We start from the raw sequence: 12,875 nt of genomic DNA, 5'->3' as shown, positions 1-12,875 counted from the left end.
GGATTAATGTTATAAAGCAAAGGTGGGAAGAACGGCCTCATGGAATGTAAAGCCTGAACTACAAGAAGTAGGTGCATCACCAGCCATTAGTGAAGACAGGGAAGGGCCAAGATGGATTTTTGCTATGGGCTCATGAACACTGGAGAATATCCACCCAGAGAAATTCCAATCACTAAAATAATATTATAAGATAAAGAGTGCACGAGGAAACACAAGATGAAACTTTTATATGATCTCGCCGGATGTCCCCTAAACCTAATATCTGGCTGTTGAAGAGTTCACCGATCTTTGCAGAACTGTTGTAATTTACCGTATATACTCGAGTATAAGCCGACCTGAATATAAGCCGAGGCCCCTAATTTCACCCCAAAAACCCAGGAAAAGCTATTGACTCGACTATAAGCCTAGGGTGGGAAATACATCATCCAGACCCCCGTCATTAACACCCCCATCATCATCCCCCCCTTCATCATCACCGCCTGTCAATCCTTCAGTGGTCTTCAACCTGCGGACCTCCAGATGTTGCAAAACTACAACTCCCAGCATGCCCGGACAGCCTTCGGCTGTCCGGGCATGCTGGGAGTTGTAGTTTTGAAACATCTGGAGGGCCGCAGGTTGAAGACCACTGCGGGCCTTCGTCATCATCCAGACCCTCCCTTTTAGTTTTCTACTCACCTCCCCTCGGTGGGAAAGAAGGGTGAGCTGGTCTGGTGGGGAGGGTTGGTCGTTCCGGGCTGTTCATCTTCACCGGGAGGCCCTCTTCTCCGCCCCAGGCCTAGTGATGTTGCCTTGACGACGACGCACAGGGACGTCTGTGTGTATGAACGTCCCTGTGCGTCGTCGTCAAGGCAACATCACTAGTCCGGGGCTGGCCCGGAGCGGAGAAGAGGGCCTTCCGGTGAAAATGGACAGCCCAGAACGACTAACCCTCCCCACCGGACGGTCCCTGCAGCATAGATGGCCCGGACCAGTTCACCCTTCCTTCCCACCGAGGGGAGGCGAGTAGAAAATTAAAGAGGGGTCTGGATGATGACGAAATGACGAAGGCCGCAATGGTCTTCATCCTGCGGACCTCCAGATGTTTCAAAACTACAACTCGTGCTGAAAAACTCGGCTTATACTCGAGTATATACGGTAGATACATTGAGGGTTTTTCGGCCCATTTAAGGTCTCACCAAAGCATCTCATGTGGATTCACTTCAGGACTTTAAATCCAAAACCATCATTTTGTTTCTATTTACCTAAAGGGGACTTGTTATTCCGGGTCATCAACCCGTCACGTTACTCAACTATAGTATGAGGTCACTGTCTGATAGGTGGACGGTATAAAACAGAATTCTGATGATGACGTCACCCGGGTCCGGTGTCAGACCAGGATATTATTGTGAAATGTGATGTTCACTTTATACCAGTAGTAATGAGATTCAAGTCTTGGGGCTCATTTAGATGTTTTTTCGATAAATGTGAGACAATCCTTTGTGTTCTATTTAGTCAGCAGCGGTTTGCGCCATTTTGCCTAAATCTTCTGTACACAATGCAGAAAATGACAGACAATACCCGCATTACTGATTATCCCAGACAGAATCCTTATAAGGGAGTATTTTTTTATTGCCTCCGCATTTTAACACTATGTTGACGTCTTCATTTCGAGATGCCGCTACTTGGAAGCTCAAATGCTTTGTCATTGTTGGGAATAGTCAGAGGGGACAAATGGCCTCCGTTTTCGCTGTATCTGAATCTCTTTAGAATGTGGCATCACAGTTTTTGCTGCTTTTTGACACCTTCTAGTTGGTTCACATTGCAGACAGCTTCTATGTAAGTGCGATGGATCCAACAGGACTGGCGAGGATCACGCTGGGGGAATTTGGTAAACTGGTTAATTTGTAGCTAAAGAAGCAATTAGGCCGAGTTCTATAGCAGACAAAGAAGCATAACTTACTATATTAGGTTCATAATAAATTTGCTGTATTTAACATCTATTACGATCTTTTCACCCCTGACCCGGAAGCATTTCATGCTATTAGTATAAATATCACTATTACATGTTTGTTCTATATACCTGATGAAGATTCCAGTTTGGAGTCGAAACGCGTATTTTTAATAATAATAAAGCAGTTTATGTAATAAATTGCAACTGGATCATCCGTCCTGGGAGAAGCGCCATTGAAAGGGTCCATTTTTCTTCGCCGCGCGGTTTATCCAAAGGTTGTACTTTCTCCATTAGGTCGGGTTGACACACAGTATTTTGATCAGCAATTGGTCCTTATTTTGCGCAGTATTTTTAGCCAAATCACTGGAAAAGGTGCACATCTCCCAATTCCAGTTTTTCTGTGCCCCTTCCGCTTGTCACTTTGGCTAAAAATACTGACCAGAATACTAAAAAATTCCTTCTCTACATTGGGCCTGGTAGGGCTGAACAGCATTTTGTGTTTCCTTTGTCCAATATTAAAAGGAATTAGAGGATAACGCCCCCTGAGGAATCTCTGAGGTTAGAGCGAAACATATGTTGGGGTTATACGTTGACTGGTAAGATTTGCTTACTTTCTATAGACTCTGGAGAGATTTGTTTACACTGTATTCTATGCTAGCTACCCCGAAAGTAAACCCTAGCAGGATTATCAGGGTGGGCTGCAATATAAGCCCTACCCCGAAAATAAGACCTAGGTCAGGGGTAATCAACTGGCAGACGTGTCCCTGCCCCCGGCTGCTAAGCAAAAGAAGGAGATCCCGCCGCCGCTGAGAGCTGCAGCTTCCGTACAGTACAAGTTGCGAACGCTACCGTATGAAGGTAGGGAAGTGCTGGTCTCCGCTGGGGATGAAATGTGTACCGTAGTTTATTATGGCAGAGGGGTGGGGGGCACTGTAGGAGTGTGGAGGATGACGGGGGAAGGGGAGGATGGGGGTCTGTAGGAGTGTGGAGGATGGGGGGCTGTAGGAGTGTGGAGGATGGGGGGCTGTAGGAGTGTGGAGGATGGAGGACTGTGGGAGGATGGGGGTCTGTAGCAGTGTGGAAAATGGGGGGGGGGTGCGGCATCCTCCACATTGCTACAGCCCCCCATCCTCCACACTGCTACAGCCCCCCATCCTCCAAATTGCTACAGCCCCCTCCTCCTCACTGCTACAGCCCCCCCATCCTCCCACAGCCCCCCATCCTTCACACTGCTACAGCCCCCCCCCATGTTGTTCAAGGTACATACCGTAAATAAATAAGCCCTACCCTGAAAATAAGCCCTAGTGTGTTTTTTGTGACTAAAATTAATATAAGACCCGGTCTTATTTTCGGAGAAACACGGTAGCTATATGCACCTTATATGAAGAAGTTTGCACTATGTATTATTGATATCTCTAGCTGTCTGTGATTGATTACCTGATCCCTGTAAAGCAGTCTATATATATATATACATTTATATTTTTTTACCTGTCATGTATTTTCAACTGTGACTGTATGTATGTGCCTTATTCTCTTGATATATTCTATATTTTAACTTATTTCATGAATTTAATAAAGTTTTGAATATTACTTTGGAAATAGTGTCTAATTTTGGGGTAGAATTTTTGTCGGAACACTAAACCTATGTGTGTTGGTTGGTGTGGCTAGGTTCCCACCATTGTTTCTTTGGAGTAGGAATTAGAGGATCCAAAACTTTGAAATATGCAAAAATAAAAATAAATCAGCGAGGGGGGGGGGCAAATACTTTACAGAACTGCAGTTGGAGTATTAAAGTGTATGTCCAGCATTGGTCTCCCATCTGTTCTGAAAAGATAATTGAAGAAAGATGCAGCTAGGTACCAACTTAAAGGGGTATTCCTGGGCAAAAAACATTGTATCCCCTATCCAAAGAATAGGGAATAGTGGATAAGATGTCTGATCGCGGGGGGCCCGCTGCTGAGACCCCCCGCGATCTCCCTGCAGCACCCGCATTCTATGCGGCTGCTGAATCTCCAGTTTCGGAAACTTCCAGGTTTCTCGCCCCCTCCATTCATGTCTATGATTTCTAGTAAGTCCCTCCTGGAATCTTTAATACCCTGCCCTATTGATTGGTCACCACAAACAGTCCTTTTGTTTATGGGAATTAACCTTCTCCCCAGTAAATTCAGAGCTATGACCTGGTTGGTGTACATAATAGCTAAAATGACCTTACTCCGATACTGGCAGACCCCAACTATCCCATCTATAGCGAAGGTAATGAAATCCCTGAACATGTCCCACGAAAAACTCCTCTCCTTAGGTAATAACTCATGTGACACATTGAACCTTAAATGGTTCTAATGGAACCACTAACCTTATTGTTCTATACCTTAATACAGTGCTCCCTCAAGTTACAATATTAATTGGCTCCAGGACGACCATCGTATGTTGAGACCATAACTCTATGGAAACCTGGTAATTGGTTCTGAAGCCACCAAAATGTCTTCCAAAAAATTAAAGATAAATAAGTACCGTATTTTTCGCCGTATAAGACGCACTTTTTCTTCTCCAAAACTGGGGGTAAAAAGTCGGTGCGCCTTATACGGCGAATACACCCCTATTGCTGCGGTCCTTGCGGCCATCAACGGCCAAGACCTGCGGCTAATACAGGACATCACCGATCGCGTTGATGCCCTGTATTAACCCTTCAGACACGGTCTGAAGCTGACCGCCGCGTCTGAGGGGAAAGTGACACTAACCCGGCTGTTCAGTGGGGCTGTTCGGGACCGCCTCGATTTCACCGCCGCAATAGCCGGGTTAGTGCTTACAGGACACCGGGAGGGACCTTACCTGCCTCCTCGGTGTCAGGATCCCCTGTATGGCCGGCGCTCTCCTTCCTCGTCATCATGTCATCACATACGTGCGTCGGCGTGCGTAACGACGTGATGGCGGCGACGGAGAGCGAAGATACCTGGCCGGCAGCAGAGACGTTCCAGAGCGACAGGGACACGGCGACAGTGATGGAGCGACATCCAGGGCAGTGGTGACGGGTCTGGAGCGGCGGGGACACATTACCTCCTATGCAGTGGTCTTCAATCTGCGGACCTCCAGATGTTGCAAAACTACAACTCCCAGCATGCCCGGACAGCCTTTGGCTGTCTGGGTATGCTGAGAGTTGTAGTTTTGCAACAGCTGGAGGCACCCTCATTGGAAAACACTGGTCTATGTAGAGGACAGGAGCTTCTTCATGGTCCTGTACAGTACACACAATGTCCTAAAAAAGTAACATGAAGCCGCCCTCACCTGGTGTCCAAAGGAGCAGCTAACCCTGGCATAGGTTAAAAGTAGTACAGAACAAGTAATACCTCCCTGTACTGTAGGGGGCGCTACCAGACAGGAATTCAGTGCATACACTTTAGGAATACAGTTGTTTTACCAGTGAATGACCATTCAGATTGGTCGGTTCTTCCAGCCAGTGACCCGTTTCACATAACTGGACTGTCCGTAGCATTGTATGTTGAGTCTGGTTTCAAGTTACAATGGTCCAGAAAAGACCATTGTATGTTGAAACTATTGTATGTCCTTTTTTTTTTTTTTATCTAAGAACCGAGGAACGTGCTCTTGAATCACCCAAAGTGCAAGAAAAAGTGCAAACGTGTTACACTAAAAAAACGAGCACAAAGGATGCGGTCTATCGCAAGCCCTTCTCCGATAGGAGAGAGGCCCCCCAACAAACCTTACCCTTCGCCTCCGGACCAAAAGGTACCTGTAAGGTTCCAGGTTTGATGTCCCTTTTCGCCGAAGCTACTAGGGGACCACAAATGCTCCCGGCATCCCTCTTGGTGTTAGCCAAGGTATCTGCCCGCAGAGCCGATAACGGTAGGTACCCTGCCAAAGCAGGAGTACCCGGGGAGTTTGCAGTGAGGTGCGGAACCTAATGACTACACACACCTCCCCTAGACCGCCAGGAGGGACACCCAGAAGGGCTACCGCATCCTGACAAATCCTGTGAACACACAACACGCAAAAAGTGACACAGTGAGATAAAATGTGTGCAGATATACTGCCCGGACATCCGGCCGGATCTATAAACATTTCTCTGATCCTATCCAGAAGGCCGGGAATCAAGAGGTGAGTGCCACAAGGTGAAGAGATTATGGTGCCCGTGCTTCCACTCAGTGAGTCAGTGTTCCCAGTGAGTTTCGGCACCTCGGGGTCACCACTCCCGGAGGCACTAAAGTATCTAGGCTCTAGACCCCTCTCAGCCTCATGGCGAGACGCGGAGGGAACAGGTCACATCGGGCAGCTGTCGGGCTGATTCCTCAGAACCAGCCCCGGAAAGCCCCGGAAAGCCTGCCCCCTCCATGCAGCACCCATCCCCAACAACTCCACACCGGTGTGGACTCCCACCGGCATGAAACTGATAAGAACAGATACTACACTTGATCTTAGCCAAAAGGCCGAGAAACTATTGTATGTTGAGGCCATTGTAGGTTGAGGGATCACGGTATACGTTGTCAGTGTTGGCATCGTGATATTATGGGATTACTCTTTAGATCGCCTATACATATGCACTCACCTTTGTTACTACTATTTTCTTTCTCAGGTAGTGCATCTGTTGCTAAGTTTTTATATATTCCTGTATTCCGCTCTCCTCATTGGTCTTTCAGTGTATTTTATACATAATTTCACACTAATGCATATGTTCAGTGTTGCTGACTGCTGTTCTGTATATTGGACATGTTTCTTTATTGTACATTTCTTTGTCTTGTATTATGCCGTTTTGTATACCTGGGAACACCCAGCTTGTTTGTAATGTGTAAACCCAATAAAAAACACAAAGATGCGTCTCACGCTGGGCGGCGCACAATTGTCAACATAACATTTTCTTATGAACAGACACAGAACCTGCTGTATCGTTGTTTCGCATCTATAGTGAGTTACGTCTCTCCGCACAGATCGTTCAGAACGGGCAGGAAACCAACACTGGACTTACTCAATTATATTTGCATTAAACGCTCCTATTTTGCTGACATCTACAACAATGATCCTTGTAGAAAGGGGTCACTTTATAAGGGAATAGAGTGAAGACCCCATTAATAAGACCTGATAGATTACTCTGCACCAATACAGAACTTCCATGGTAAACAACGGCTTCAAGGCAATTACTACCCTGGAAGAGATTTCAATAAATCAATCAACATTAAGGTTTGCTCTTCATCAGCTAAATTCATGGGATCTAAGCTTATTTACATTTTAAAGCAGCTCACCTGGCTGAGCGACGCCATTCAGTTAATTACCATAATGTCGACTGACAGAGCAGAAGTTACAGAATCGCTGATTTAATTTTGTTACCTTAATGGACGGTGAATAAAGTCAGAGCAAGAGATGAATCTTAATGAAAAAGGTGAAAGCGCACAAGTCCCACAATCCCCTCCAGCCGCGCGTCTCTCTGCACAATGTGAAGACGTATCGACAGGGTTAGATTGGGGATTAAGGTAATCAAACCAACATCTTCAAAGCGTTATCCTTCTGCCTACAAAATATTCAATTGCTAAAAAAACAGCAACTGTTGTGCAAAAAATTACCTAAAAATTATTATTTACAACAATGTGAGGGTCGGGAGGATACACGCCTGATGCAGGAGGATCCGGGAGCGTAAAAAACAAACAAAACCACCAATATAATAAATATGCTATGGTTAAGAGGAGATTCATTGGTTCCCCACTGATGTCACAAATAAATTGCATAATATTTTAGTCATGTGACACATCGCTGTGTAGTCCTGGTCTTGTGTTGTAGAATTTATGAGCCACACGTCAGCATGTGAACTTACCCTAAGATTCCCAGATACAGCTTTCATATTGTTCCAGTTGTGAGGGGCCATTTTACAGCTTTCTATGAAGCAGAACAAGACAACAGTGTCCTTCCCGGAGCTCCTGAATCCTCACAGGCAGTCACCATATAAAGTCTTTCTAGTCCAATATATACCTCTCATAATTCAGAGGCAGGAAGTATTGAATGGAAAGGACATGTTTCTCTATAGAGATCTGGATCCATCTGACCAGGACATGTTTCTCTATATAGATCTGGATCCATCTGACCAGGACATGTTTCTCTATATAGATCTGGATCCATCTGACCGGGACATGTTTCTCTATAGAGATCTGGATCCATCTGACCAGGACATGTTTCTCTATATAGATCTGGATCCATCTGACCAGGACATGTTTCTCTATATAGATCTGGATCCATCTGACCAGGACATGTTTCTCCACAGTGATCTGGATCCATCTGACCAGGTCATGTTTCTCTATATAGATCTGGATCCATCTGACCAGGACATGTTTCTCTATAGAGATCTGGATCCATCTGACCAGGACATGTTTCTCTATATAGATCTGGATCCATCTGACCAGGACATGTTTCTCTATATAGATCTGGATCCATCTGACCGGGACATGTTTCTCTATAGAGATCTGGATCCATCTGACCAGGACATGTTTCTCTATAGAGATCTGGATCCATCTGACCAGGCCATGTTTCTCTATAGATCTGGATCCATCTGACCAGGACATGTTTCTTTATATAGATCTGGATCCATCTGACCAGGACATGTTTCTCTATAGAGATCTGGATCCATCTGACCAGGTCATGTTTCTTTATATAGATCTGGATCCATCTGACCAGGCCATGTTTCTCTATAGAGATTTGGATCCATCTGACCAGGACATGTTTCTCTATAGAGATCTGGATCCATCTGACCAGGACATGTTTCTCTATAGAGATCTGGATCCATCTGACCAGGACATGTTTCTCTATAGAGATCTGGATCCATCTGACCAGGACATGTTTCTCTATAGAGATCTGGATCCATCTGACCAGGACATGTTTCTCTATAGAGATCTGGATCCATCTGACCAGGACATGTTTCTCTATAGAGATCTGGATCCATCTGACCAGGCCATGTTTCTCTATAGATCTGGATCCATCTGACCAGGACATGTTTCTTTATATAGATCTGGATCCATCTGACCAGGACATGTTTCTCTATAGAGATCTGGATCCATCTGACCAGGTCATGTTTCTTTATATAGATCTGGATCCATCTGACCAGGCCATGTTTCTCTATAGAGATTTGGATCCATCTGACCAGGACATGTTTCTCTATAGAGATCTGGATCCATCTGACCAGGACATGTTTCCCTATAGAGATCTGGATCCATCTGACCAGGACATGTTTCTCTATAGAGATCTGGATCCATCTGACCAGGCCATGTTTCTCTATAGATCTGGATCCATCTGACCAGGCCATGTTTCTCTATAGAGATCTGGATCCATCTGACCAGGACATGTTTCTCTATAGAGATCTGGATCCATCTGACCAGGACATGTTTCTCTATAGAGATCTGGATCCATCTGACCAGGCCATGTTTCTCTATAGATCTGGATCCATCTGACCAGGACATGTTTCTTTATATAGATCTGGATCCATCTGACCAGGACATGTTTCTCTATAGAGATCTGGATCCATCTGACCAGGTCATGTTTCTTTATATAGATCTGGATCCATCTGACCAGGTCATGTTTCTTTATATAGATCTGGATCCATCTGACCAGGCCATGTTTCTCTATAGAGATCTGGATCCATCTGACCAGGCCATGTTTCTCTATAGATCTGGATCCATCTGACCAGGACATGTTTCTTTATATAGATCTGGATCCATCTGACCAGGACATGTTTCTCTATAGAGATCTGGATCCATCTGACCAGGTCATGTTTCTTTATATAGATCTGGATCCATCTGACCAGGACATGTTTCTCTATAGAGATCTGGATCCATCTGACCAGGACATGTTTCTCTATAGAGATCTGGATCCATCTGACCAGGACATGTTTCTCTATAGAGATCTGGATCCATCTGACCAGGACATGTTTCTTTATATAGATCTGGATCCATCTGACCAGGTCATGTTTCTCTATAGAGAACTGGATCCATCTGACCAGGACATGTTTCTCTATAGAGATCTGGATCCATCTGACCAGACCATGTTTGTCTATAGAGATCTGGATCCATCTGATCAGGACATGTTTCTCTACAGAGATCTGGATCCATCTGACCAGGACATGTTTCTCTATAGAGATCTGGATCCATCTGACCAGACCATGTTTGTCTATAGAGATCTGGATCCATCTGACCAGGTCATGTTTCTCTATAGAGATCTGGATCAATCTGACCAGGACATGTTTCTCTATAGAGATCTGGATCCATCTGACCAGGACATGTTTCTCCACAGTGATCTGGATCCATCTGACCAGGCCATGTTTCTCTACAGAGATCTGAATCCATCTGACCAGGACATGTTTCTCTATAGAGATCTGGATCCATCTGACCAGGCCATGTTTCTCTATAGAGATCTGGATCCATCTGACCAGGACATGTTTCTCTATAGAGATCTGGATCTATCTGACCAGGACATGTTTCTCTATAGAGATCTGAATCCATCTGACCAGGACATGTTTCTCTATAGAGATCTGAATCCATCTGACTAGGTAATGTTTCTCTATAGAGATCTGGATCCATCTGACCAGGACATGTTTCTTTATAGAGACCTGGATCCATCTGACCAGGTCATGTTTCTGCACAGTGATCTGGATCTATCTGACCAGGACATGTTTCTCTATAGAGATCTGGATCCATCTGACCAGGACATGTTTCTCTATAGAGATCTGGATCCATCTGACCAGGACATGTTTCTCTATAGAGATCTGGATCCATCTGACCAGGCCATGTTTCTCTATAGAGATCTGGATCCATCTGACCAGGCCATGTTTCTCTGTAGAGATCTGGATCCATCTGACCGGGACATGTTTCTCTGTAGAGATCTGGATCCATCTGACCGGGACATGTTTCTCTATAGAGATCTGGATCCATCTGACCAGGACATGTTTCTCTATAGAGATCTGGATCCATCTGACCAAGACATGTTTCTCTATAGAGATCTGGATCCATCTCACCAGGCCATGTTTCTCTATAGATCTGGATCCATCTGACCAGGACATGTTTCTCTATAGATCTGGATCCATCTGACCAGGCCATGTTTCTCTATAGAGATCTGGATCCATCTGACCAGGCCATGTTTCTCTATAGAGATCTGGATCCATCTGACCAGGCCATGTTTCTCTATAGAGATCTGGATCCATCTGATCAGGTCATGTTTCTCTATAGAGATCTGGATCCATCTGACCAGGAAATATTTCTCTATATAGATCTGGATCCATCTGACCAGGCCATGTTTCTCTATAGAGATCTGGATCCATCTGACCAGGCCATGTTTCTCTATAGAGATCTGGATCCATCTTACCAGGACATGTTTCTCTATAGAGATCTGGATCCATCTGACCAGGCCATGTTTCTCCATAGAGATCTGGATCCATCCGACCAGGTCATGTTTCTCTATAGAGATCTGGATCCATCTGACCAGGACATGTTTCTCTATAGATCTGGATCCATCTGACCAGGCAATGTTTCTTTATAGGGATCTGGATCCATCTTACCAGGACATGTTTCTCTATAGAGATCTGGATCCATCTGACCAGGACATGTTTCTCTATAGAGATCTGGATCCATCTGACCAGGTCATGTTTCTCTATAGAGATCTGGATCCATCTGACCAGGACATGTTTCTCTATAGAGATCTGGACCCATCTGACCAGGTCATGTTTCTCTATAGAGATCTGGATCCATCTGACCAGGACATGTTTCTCTATAGAGATCTGGATCCATCTTACCAGGACATGTTTCTCTATAGAGATCTGGATCCATCTGACCAGGCCATGTTTCTCCATAGAGATCTGGATCCATCCGACCAGGTCATGTTTCTCTATAGAGATCTGGATCCATCTGACCAGGACATGTTTCTCTATAGATCTGGATCCATCTGACCAGGTCATGTTTCTCTATAGAGATCTGGATCCATCTGATCAGGTCATGTTTCTCTATAGAGATCTGGATCCATCTGACCAGGCCATGTTTCTCTATAGAGATCTGGATCCATCTGACCAGGACATGTTTCTCTACAGAGATCTGGATCCATCTGACCAGGCCATGTTTCTCTATAGAGATCTGGATCCATCTGACCAGGCCATGTTTCTCTGTAGAGATCCGGATCCATCTGACCAGGTCATGTTTCTCTATAGAGATCTGGATCCATCTGACCAGGACATGTTTCTCTATAGAGATCTGGATCCATCTGACCAGGCCATGTTTCTCTGTAGAGATCCGGATCCATCTGACCAGGTCATGTTTCTCTATAGAGATCTGGATCCATCTGACCAGGTCATGTTTCTCTATAGAGATCTGGATCCATCTGACCAGGCCATGTTTCTCTATAGAGATCTGGATCCATCTGACCAGGCCATGTTTCTCTATAGAGATCTGGATCCATCTGATCAGGACATGTTTCTCTATAGAGATCTGGATCCATCTGATCAGGCCAAGTTTCTCTATAGAGATCTGGATCCATCTGACCAGGCCATGTTTCTCTATAGAGATCTGGACCCATCTGACCAGGCCAAGTTTCTCTATAGAGATCTGGATCCATCTGATCAGGCCATGTTTCTTCACTGCTCAATAGTGCAAGTTTTGGTCCTCTGTCCTGTGGTGTCTTTCGCCTTAGACATTTTGGGGCTGGTTAACTGCAGTTATCTCTCATCTATGCTAAGGACCAGTGAGTTGTGGGCTCAGACAATTAATTGCCAATAAAACAGTCACCTATTTTGGGGGGATGAACTTTAAAGTCGGGGGCATCCTCCAACAACAAGTTGCATTTGTTCATAGAAACTCATTTCGATGATAGTTTTTCCTTGATTGCACTAATATTGGCAAAAGAAAACTCCATTAGGTTGTCCGTCTTAGACATCTGAGTTAAACCTATTGCAGACTGGGCCAGTAATTCAACCATT

General features: G+C 45.0%; 1 pseudogene; it reads right to left on the bottom strand.

The window, feature by feature from the left end:
• Positions 1-6,257: 6,257 nt before the first annotated feature.
• On the bottom strand, positions 6,258-6,381 carry LOC130278318 (U2 spliceosomal RNA; annotated as a pseudogene).
• Between the last annotated feature and the right edge of the window lie 6,494 nt (positions 6,382-12,875).

Source organism: Hyla sarda, chromosome 6 (assembly GCF_029499605.1).
Source record: "Hyla sarda isolate aHylSar1 chromosome 6, aHylSar1.hap1, whole genome shotgun sequence".
Taxonomy (NCBI): Eukaryota; Metazoa; Chordata; class Amphibia; order Anura; family Hylidae; genus Hyla; species Hyla sarda.
The sequence above is the reverse complement of the archived record's forward strand: the minus strand, read 5'-3'. Positions and strand labels throughout refer to the sequence as shown.